Here is an 11,645-nt window from a genome sequence, read left to right on the forward strand (position 1 = left end):
AGAGAGAGAGAGAGAGAGAGAGAGAGAGAGAGAGAGAGAGAGAGAATGGAAAGCCAAACAGTCATTTTATAGCAAGCTGGTAGCTGGCTGTTGCTAGGTAACTATTGGGCAGAGCCTAAAAGAAATGTTAACAATGACTACCTGGCTTTGACCACCTATTGTTATGACCACATTGTTATAACTACCTTGTAAAGACCACCTTGCAGCCATGTCTTAGTATACTATATTAAAACCAGAAAATAACACCAAGATGTAACAAGGTAAAAATATTTATTTATTTACTTACTTACTTACTTATATAGGATATTTTCTTTATTTTCATTTCAAATGATATCCCCTTCAGGTCTCCCCTCTGGAAACCCCCTATCGGACCCCCACTCCCCCTACTTCTATGAGGGTGCCCCCCCACTCCCACCCCCACTTGCACCTTCCTGACTGGCATTCCTCTACACTGGGGCACCTAACACCCTCAGGCCCAAGGGTCACTCCTCCCACTGATGTACAAAAAGGCCATCCTTTGCCACATATGTGATCAGAGCCATAGATCCCTCCATGTATGCTCTTTGGTTGATGGTCCAGTCCCCTGGAGATCCTGGGGTCTTGCCAATTGACACTATTGCTCCCCCATAAGGTTGTAAATTCCCTGAGCTCCTTCAGTCCCTTTTCCAACTCCTCCAGGAACCTGTGCTCAGTTCAACAGTTAGCTGACAGCATCTGACTCTGTATTTGTCAGGCTCTAGCAAAGCCTCTCAGGAGACAGCCATGTCAGGTTCCTGTCAACAAGCATTTCTTGGCATCCCTAATATCATCCAGTTTGGTGACTGCATATGGGATGGATAAATCTCCAGGGGGGGCAGACTCTGGATGGCCTTTCATTCAATCTGTTCTCCACAATTTGTCTCCATATTTTTTCCTGTATTTTGTTCCCCCTTCTAAGAAGCACTAAAGCATCCACACTTTGATCTTCCTTCTTCTTGAGCTTCATATGGTCTGTGAATTGTATCTTAGGTATTCCGAACTTCTGGGGTAATATCCACTTGTCAGTGAGTGCATACTGTGTATGTTCTTTTGTGACTGAGTTAGCATACTCAGAATGATATTTTCAAGAGCTATCCACTTGCTTGAAAATTACATGAAGTCATTGTTTTTAATAGCTGAGTAGTACTCCATTGTGTAAATGTACATTTTCTGTATCCATTCCCCTGTTGAGGGACATCTGGGTTGTTTCCAGCTTCTAGCTATTATCAATATGGCTGCTATGAAGATAGTGGAGCATATGTTTTTATTTCATGTTGGACGATCTTCTGGGTATGTGCTCAGGAGTGATATAGCTGGATTCTTAGGTAGTACTATGTCCAATTTTCTGAGGAACCACCAGACTGATTTCCAGAGTGGTTGTACAAGCTTGCAATCCCACTAGCAATGGAGGAGTGTTCCTCTTTCTCCACATCCTTGCAAGCATCTGCTATCACCTGAGTTCTTGATCTTAGTCATTCTGACTGGTGTGAGGTGAAATCTCAGGATCATTTTCAAAACATTTATATTTTATAAAAATGCCAAACTTATAGTCTCATCAAGAGTAGGAGAAGGAGCTGGGCATGGTAGCACATGCCTTTAACCACAGCACTTGGGAGGCAGAGGCAGGCAAATTTCTGAGTTTGCAGCCAGCATCGTCTACAGAGTGAGAGTTCCAGGAAAGCCAGGGCTGCACAGAGAAACCATGTCTCAAAAAAAAAAAAAAAAAAAAAAAAAAAAAGGTATGCTAGGTCCCTCAGAGACCAGTCTTCACAGGAGAGCACACAGGCTGCAGAAGCAACAGAGCTTCTGGGACAGGGCCGCTTTCAGGACTTTCTACAGCAAGGAGGCAGAGCTGAGCTCCAGACCTCTGTGCACCTTCCCTGCAAGAGAAGAGCTTGCCTGCAGAGAGTGCTCTGACCACTAAGACTCAGGAGAGAGTTGGAGTCCCAGGAGTGCTGACACAGGCTAACAGAATCACAGGAGGAACAAGCTCCAGCCAGAGACAGCTGTAACAAGTAATAGCAGAGATTACCAGATAGTGAAAGGCAAATGTAAGAATCTTACTAACAGAAACCAAGACCACTCACCATCATCAGAACCCAGCACTCCCACCACGGCAAGTCCTGGATACCCCAACATACCCAAAAAGCAAGATTCAGATTTAAAATCGTATCTCTTGATGCTGGTAGAGGATTTTAAGAAGGGCATTAATAACTTGCTTAAAGAAATACAGGAGAACACAGCTAAAAAGATAGAAAGCCTTAAAGAGGAAGAACAAAAATCCCTTAAAGAAATACAGGAAAACATAACCAAACAAGTGATAGAATTGAACAAAACCATCCAAGATCTAAAAAGGGAAGTGGAAACAATAAAGAAAACCCAAAAGGAGACAATTCTGGAGATAGACACACTGGGAAAGAAATCAGGAAGCATAGATGTGAGCATCAGCAACAGAATACAAGATATGAGAGAGAGAATCTCAGATGCAGAAGATTCCATAGAGAACATGGGCACAATAATCAAAGAAAATGCATAGTTCAAAAAGGTACTAACTAAAAATTTCCAGGAAATCCAAGACACAATGAGTAGACCAAACCTAAGGATATTAGGTTTAGATAAGAATAAAGATTTTCAAATTAAAGGGCCAGCAAATATCTTCAAAATTATGCAAGAAAACTTACCTAACCTAAAAAAAGAGATACCCGTGAACATATAAGAAGCCTACAGAACATGAAATAGACTGGACCAGAAAAGAAATTCCTCCTAACACATAATAAACAGAACAACAAATGCACTAAATAAAGATAGAATATTAAAAGTAGTAAGGGAAAAAGGTCAAGTAACATAAAGGCAGGCCAATTAGAATTACACCAGGCTTCTCACCAGAGACTATGAGAGCCAGAAGATCCAGGACAGATGTTATACAGACACTAAGAGAACACAAATCCCAGCCCAGGCTACTATACCCAGCAAAACTCTCAATTACCATAGATGGAGAAACCAAAGTATTCCATGACAAAACCAAATTCATACAATATTGTTGAACAAATCCAGCCCTTCAAAGGATAATAAAGGGAAAACACAATAACTGAAACTACACCCTAGAAAAAGTAAGAATGTCATCCTTCAACAAACCTAAAAGAAGATAGCCACAAGAACAGAATCCCAACACTAACAACAAAAATAACAGGAAGCAACAATTACTTTTTAAAATATCTCTTAATATCAATAGACTAAATCCCCCAATAAAAAGACATAGACTAATGGACTGTTTATACAAACAGGACCCAACACTTTGCTGCCTTCAGGAAACCCACCTCAGGGAAAAATACATACACTACATCAGAGTAAAAGGCTGGAAAACAATTTTCCAAGCAAATGGTCCAAAGAAACAAGCTGGAGTAGCCATTCTAATATCGAATAAAATTGACTTCCTGTCCCGAGCTATCGTTCTCGCCAGCAAGAACACACTCGGACAACCGGATTCTTCTGCAGCAAGCTTTATTGCTTCTTAAGGAGGGAAGACCCAGACCCCGGAAAATGGTGCTGCTTATATAGCCCTCAGTGTGGCATTTCAGCACCTGATGTGGCATGTCAGCTCCTGATTTGTTGCTCGCCCATCACCTCATTACTACGCCCCGAGATGGGCAGGGACTAGGTGTGAGTTCACTCTCACACTTGCGCACAAGGCTTGTTTACTAGTTAGGCACAGCGGAAGCCAGCGCCATCTTATAATGGCGATTGCTCACGGCACTGCTCTCCACAACTTCCAATCCAAAGTTATCAAAAAAGACCAGGAGGGGCACTTCATACTCATCAAATGCAATATCTACCAGGATGAACTCTCAATTCTGAACATCTGTGCACCAAATGCAAGGGTGTCCACATTCATTAAAGAAACTATAGTAAAGCTCAAAGCACACATTGCACCTCACACAATAATAGTAGGAGACTCCAACACCCCACTCTCATCAATGGGCATATCCTGGAAACAGAAACTAAACACAGGCACATGGAAACTAACAGAAGTTATGAAACAAATGGACTTAACAGATATCTACAGAACATTTTACCCTAAAACAAAAGGATATAACCTCTTCTCAGCACCTCATGGTACCTACTCCAAAACTGACCATATAATTGGTCACAAAACAGGGCTCAACAGATACAAAAATATTGAAATTGTCTGACGCATCCTATCAGATCACCACAAAGTAAGGATGATCTTCAATAACAACATAAATAATAGAAAGCCAACATTCTCGTGGAAACTGAACAACACTCTTCTCAATGACGACTTGGTCAAGGAAGAAATAAAGAAAGAAATTAAAGACTTTTTGGAGTTTAATGAAAATGAAGCCACAACATACCCAAACTTATGGAATACAATGAAAGCATTCTTAACAGGAAAACTCATAGCTCTGAGTGCCTCCAAAAAGAAACTAGAGAGAACATGCACTAGCAGCCTGACAGCACACCTTAAAGTCTAGAACAATAGGAAGCAAATTCTCCCAAGAGGAGTAGATGGGAGGAAATAAACTTAGGGTTGAAATCAACCAAGTAGAAACAAAAAGTACTACACAAAGAATCAATCAAACCAGGAGCTGGTTCTTTGAAAAAATCAACAAGATAGATAAACCCTTAGCCAGACTAGCTAGAGGGCACAGGGACAATATCCTAATGAACAAAATGAGAAATGAAAAATGAGACATAACAAGAGAACCTGAGGAAATCCACAACATCATCATATCCTACTACAAAAGGCTATACTCAACAAAACTGGAAAACCAAGATGAAATGGAATTTTTCCTAGACAGATACAAGGTACTGAAGTTAAATCAGGATCAGATTAACTATATGAACAGTCCCAATTCCCTAAAGAAATATAAGCAGTCATCAATAGTCTCCCAACCAAAAAAAGCCAGGACCAGATTGATTTAGTGCAGAGTTCTATTAGACCATCAAAAAAAGACCTAATTCCAATTCTCCTCAAACTATTCCACAAAATAGAAGCAGAAGGTACTCTACCTAATTGATTTGATGAAGCCACAATTAATCTGATACCTAAAAAACACAAAGATCCAACAAAGAAAGAGAACTTCAGGCCAATTTCCTTTATGAATATCTATGCAAAAATACTCAATGAAATTCTAGCAAACTGAATCCAAGAACACATCAAAATGATCATCCATCATGATCAAGTAGGCTTCATCCCAGGGATGCAGGGGTGGTTTAATATACAGAAATCCATTAAAGTAATCCACTATATAAACAAACTAAAAGACAAAAAACCACATATCATCTTGTTAGATGCTGAAAAATCATTTGAGAAAATACAACACCCATTCATGATAAAAGTCATGGAAAGATCAGGAAATCAAGGTCCATACTTAAACATAATAAAAGCAATATAAAGGAAACCAGTAGCCAACATCAAACTAAATGGAGAGAAGCTTGAAGCAATCCCACTGAAATCAGGAACTAAATAAGGCTGCCCACTTTCTCCCTACCTATTAAATATAGTACTTGAAGTCCTAGCCAGAGCAAATTGACAACAAAAGCAGATCAAGGGGATACAAATTGGAAAGCAAGAAGTCAAAATATCACTATTTGCAGATGATATGATAGTATATTTAAGTGACCCTAAAAATTCCACCAGAGAACTCCTAAACCTGATAAACAGCTTCAGTGTAGAAGCTGGATATAAAATTAACTCAAACAAATCAGTGGCCTTTCTCTACACAAACGATAAACAGGTTGAGAAAGAACTTGCAGAAACATCACCCTTCACAACAGTCACATACAATATTAAATACCATGGTGTGACTCTACATAAGGAAGTGAAAGATCTGTATGATAATAACTTCAAGTCTCTGAAGAGAGAAATCAAAGAAGTTCTCAGAAGATGGAAAGATCTCCCACTTGGCTGTCTTGCCAAAAGCAATCTACAGATTCAATGCAATTCCCATCAAAATTCCAACTGAATTCATCCCAGAGTTAGAAAGGGCAATTTGCAAATTCATCTGGAATAACAAAAAACATATGATAACAAAAACTATTCTCAACAATAAATGAACCTCTGGTGGAATCACAATGCCTGATCTGTACTAGAGCAATTGTGATAAAAAAAAAAAAAAAACTGCATGGCACTGGTACAGTGACAGACAGATAGATCAATGGAATAGAATTGAACACCCAGAAATGAACACACACACCTATGGTCACTTGATCTTTGATTCTTTGTTTAGCTCTGTACCCCATTTTTTAATGAGGTAATTTGAATTTCTGGAGTATAGCTTCTTGAGTCTTTGTAAATATTGGATATTAGCCCCTATTGGATTTAGGATTGGTAGAAATCCTTTCCAAATTTGTTGGTGACCCTTTTGTCTTATTGACAGTGTCATTTGCCTTATAGAAGCTTTGCAATTTTATGAGGTCCCATTTGTAGGTTCTTGCTCTTAGAGCACAAGCCATGGCTGTTCTATTCAGGAATTTCCCCCTGTGCCCATATCTTCAAGGCTTTTCCCCACTTTCTCCTCTATAAGTTTCAGGGTGTCTGGTTTTATGTTGAGTTCTTAGATCCACTTAGATTTGAGCTTTGTAAAAGGAGATAAGAATGGATCAATTCGAATTCCTCTACATGATATCAACCAGTTGTGCCAGCACCATTAGTTGGAAATGCTGTCTTTTTTCCCCTACTGGATGGTTTTAGCTCCCTGAGGAATACCGAATGGCTGAGAAGCACCTGAAAAAATGTTCAACATCCTTAATCTCAGGGAAATGCAAATCAAAACAACACTGAGATTCCACTTTACACCAGTAAGAATGGCTAAGATAAAAAATTCAGGTGACAGCAGATGCTGGTGAGGATATGGAGAAAGAGCAACACTCCTCCATTGCTGGTGGGATTGTAAGCTTTTACAACCACTCTGGAAATCAGTCTGGTGGCTCCTCAGAAAATTGGACATTGTACTACTGGAAGATCCAGCAATACCTCTCCTGGGCAAGTACCCAGAAGTTGTTCCAACTGATAATAAGAACACAAGTTCCACTGTGTTCCTAGCAGCCTTATTTATTATAGTCAAAAGTGGGGAAAACCCAGATGTTCCTCAACAGAGGTGGGATACAGAAAATGTGGTACATTCACACAATGAAATATTACTCAGCTATTAAAAACAATGAATTTATGAAATTCTTAGGCAAATGGATGGATCTGGAGGATATAATCCTGAATGAGGTAACCCAGTCACAAAAGGACTCATATGATATGCACTCACTGATAAGTGGATATTAGCCCAGAAACTTAGAATACTCAAGATACAATTTGCAAAACACATGAATCTTAAGAAGAAGGAATATCATAGTGTGGATACGTCATTTCTCTTTTGAATAGGTAACAGAATACCCACGGAGGGAGTTACAGAGACAAAGTTCGGTGCTGAGACTGAAGGATGTACCATCCAGAGACTGCCCCACCCAGGGATCCATCCCATAATCAGCCACCAAATGCAGACACTATTGCATATGCCAGCAAGATTTTGGTGGCAGGACCCTGATATAGCTGTCTCTGGTGAGGCTATGCCAGTGCCTGGCAAATACAGAAGTAAATGCTCACAGTCACCTATTGGATGGAACACAGGGCTCCCCAATGAAGTAGCTAGAGAAGGTATCCAAGGAGCTGAAGGTGTCTGCAGCCCTATAGGAGGCACAAAGATATGAACTAACCAGTACCCCCAGAGCTTGTGTCTCTAGTTGTATATGTAGCAGAAGATGGCCTAGTTGGCCATCACTGGGAAGATAGGACCCTTGGTCTTGCAAACTTTATATTCCCAAGTACAGGGAAACACCAGTGCCAAGAAGTGGAAATGAGTGGGTGGGGGAGCATGGAGGTGGGGAGGGTATAGGGTACTTTCAGGATAGCATTTGAAATGTAAATGAAGAAAATATCTAATAAAAAATTGTTAAAAAATTGTTAAAAAAAAAAAAAGAGAGTAGGAGAAGGAAGCACCCAGGACTAAGAGCAGAAGGTCCGTTGTATAACAAGGAAGCAATTCACTATAAAAGCAGAATTTTCAGTTATTGTTATAAACATGGAATATGTTCATGTTGTGTGTTTATAATCAAACACTTACCAGAGCACACCATAAAGCATATGATCGTCAGTCAAGTCTAGAAACACATCATGAAACAACAGAAACAGTTTATAATGTGTAGATCACAGGTTATAGAAGAACAAGTCCGAAAAACATTTTGACTTTCAGCTTGGGACATGATTGGAGAGAAACAGCAGCAAGAAACAATATAGAAATATATTAAGTTATGTTTAATTGGGAAAAGGAAGAAAAAACTAGAGTCAGCTGGCCCTTAATAGTCTTTGTTTCACAAGAGGTTGTTATGACCAATTTGTTTTGTTTTGTTTTGTTTCTGTAACCCTTCTGTATTTGCCAGCCAAATCTTCCATTTGAACCCCCATCCCACCCCTGAGATATAAAAACCTTTATTGTACATATGTGCAATGCTGACCTCTTGATTCCTATCCTAGTGAGAGGCAGCCTGGGTACATGAATAGAAAAGGTTGTTTAATTAATTGCTTTTTAAAACCAATTTAGCCACTATGATTTGTCTCAGTGGTCTTTCTCCTTCAATCTTGAGAATTAACAAAGTTAGCTGCTCTGTTTTGACCATGCAATGTTCTCTGAGATTCTCCATTAAAGTAATTGAATGGACCTAATTCACTCCATTTTAGAACAGACAGCCATGTTAAGCCTTAAGCTTCACTTTCCCAGAGGAGCCCATGCTTCTCTGAAAACCAGCAGAATAAGGACAGCTGATCAGCCACTGCCCCAACATCTGGCCAGGGGCTAGATACAACAGATATGAAAAAGTCTTATAAGGTACCCACTTTCCCTTGAGGTATAAACCAATTAGAAGTGTACAAATATCCCATGTCATAAGCTCAAACAACTCTGGTGAAAGTGACCTATCATAGTTGAAAAACCCCTAACTGGATTTAAAAGGGGGCCTGCATGCTTCTCTCGTGGACATCATTTTGCTTGGATGGTTGACCCTCACATGCTGACTGTTTCTATAGAATGTTTGTCTTTGCATACTATTGGAGTCTCTGGTCTTCTTTCAGTGATTCTCGGACTCTTACTGTGGTCAAATTCTACTTAAACCTAAAATGGCCCTGTAAGACTCTGATGAGCCTTTGCTACTGGTGACCCCCCTCCCATAGTGGACCATGCAGAGCCAAAGATCAATGCAAAAGCAAGAGGAATTTATTGTTTCAGCGTGGTGGGGCTGTTCTGCATCCAAAGGAGAGGCGATGACCCTGGGTGACCCATTCAGTGAGTTTTTATACAGTTTCCAGAGGCAGAATAGAGCATCAGCAACTATGCACAATATGATTGGCAGAACAGTGTGTGCTTTAAACTAATTGGTCTTTAGGGAATAACGTAGTAAGAGCTTCCCATATCTGCAGGTGGTCAATAGTCAGTCTTTCCCAGGTTTTTCTGAGGAATGTAATCAGCCTTTCCCTTCCAGGAGAGGAGGGATGCCTTCATGTTCTGGAGCCTGGTTGAATTTTCCAAAGGCCCTGAGCTGACCTCTTCAGCCCCAGTAAGAATGCATAATGGAGGAACCTCTGCACTGTCTTGCCCCATCACAGATCAACTCTTACATTTTAGGTAATTTGGAAAGTTAAGTCTCCATCCAAAGTCAGAGGTAGAGTCTATTCTTTTATCCAGGAAGAATTATCTTCCCCTTAATGAGACTCAACAAGGTCACTATAACATTATGCTACACTGTAAAAGATAACTTTCATTAGAAGGTGGGCTCAAATTAGGAAATAGATATGAAATGTTACACTAGGAAAATCCAGAAATTTAGTTCCAAAGCTTTCCACCAGAGGGTTAAGTGTCCTTCTCACACAGCTTATAGCCTCAGATATGGGTACTTATTTTTGGAAGAAGGAGAAGTAGCCCCTCGAGCATTCCTCACCTGAGAGCTATGGGCATTCCTGGTGCTCCTGCTCTCTGGGTCCTGTGCTGAGCTGCCAGTCTGGATGTAGCTCTTGGTCTCACCACTGCTACTATGCATTCCTTGCCACGATAACTATACTTCCTCAAACCATAGGCTACTGTAACTCTTTCCTTCCATAAGCTTCATTTGTCAGTGTAGTGGCTATTCTTGGTTGTCAACTTGACTATATCTAGAATGAACTACAATCCAGAATTGGAAGGCTCACCAGTGACACTAATCTGGAGGCTGGGAGATAGAAGTTTCTGACATGGATCTTGGTATGAAGATCTTGAGGCCTAGTGGTTATGGATTCCAGAAGATTAAGACAGGGAGATCTCCGAGTTCAAGGTCATCTGGGATTAAAGGTGTGGTGGCAAATACCTTTAATCTGGACTACACCTTCTGCTGGAGACCATATAAGGACATTGGAAGAAGGGAAACTCTCTCCTTTGCCTGCTTGCCCTGTGGGACTGAGCAAGTAAAGAACATCCCTCCATGGCCTCTGCAACAGCTCCTGCTTTCTGACCTGCTTGAGTTCCAGACCTGACTTCCTTGGTGATGAACAGCAGTATGGAAGTGTAAACTGAATAAACCCTTTCCTCCCCAACTGCTTCTTGGTCATGATGTTTTATGCAGGAATAGAAACCCTAACTAAAACAGTCAGTTATTAGATCATGTGAGTTAAGTACAATAACTCTTTTAGGGTAAAAAGTGCCTGGCCTACCCAACAGAACATGGTAGTTCTCAACACACTCTGGGCATCCTTTCTTCCCATTATTTACTTCGTGTTCTCAGTGAGGGATTGAAGGCTCCTCACTTTGAAGCACCTCACTTTTAACATTCCATGGACTTTTTGGAATTCTAAGAATGTTGGCATTAACACCCAAATACAAGGAAGAAAATGAGCATTTTAATCAGCAGTTGAAATTAGTTCCCAGACCTTAATCAGCAGGAAGAAAAAAACTTGCAGACAATTAGGCCTCCTGAGGTTGTTCCTTTGGAGGGCTGATTTAGAATTTCTAGAATTTCCATTTCCTTTTATAATTCAAGTGCCAGTTTATGGTCATTGTGTCAGTAAATTCCCTGTGGAGGTATAGTAGGGTGAGGTTAGCTTAGCTGGTCTGGTCGTGTCTGATTAGTTTCACTGTATTAATAAAAGAAACCAGTCACTATGCTCTGGCAACTTTAGTATTCAGACTTCAGAATATATATTTCTTCAGAAAGTCAGGACAAGGACAGATGGCACAATCCACTGGCCTGCAGATTTACTCATTATTGCACTTTGACCTCCAGATTCTGCCTCTGTCCTGAGCTGGAGACATGCATTTCTAAAAGTCTCTTGAGTTTTCTTTGATACACAGAAACTTGGTGGTGCTTGAGAGTAGCAGAGGCTCTTTTCTTAAGGTGAACAGTAGCTTGGGAATTTGGGGTCCCAAATAATCAATAGCCATGAAACCCACTTTGGAGCAATGGTTTCCAAGTCCTTTGTCTCATTGGAGTGGGCTACTGAACTATAGTTATGTCATCTCATGAAAGCATTCCTAAGAATACTTTAATTGCTAAAACTATCTTGGGTAAAACTTGGTTTTATGTCTGAGACCAGACAT

Source organism: Mus caroli, chromosome 9, assembly GCF_900094665.2.
Source record: "Mus caroli chromosome 9, CAROLI_EIJ_v1.1, whole genome shotgun sequence".
NCBI lineage: Eukaryota > Metazoa > Chordata > Mammalia > Rodentia > Muridae > Mus > Mus caroli.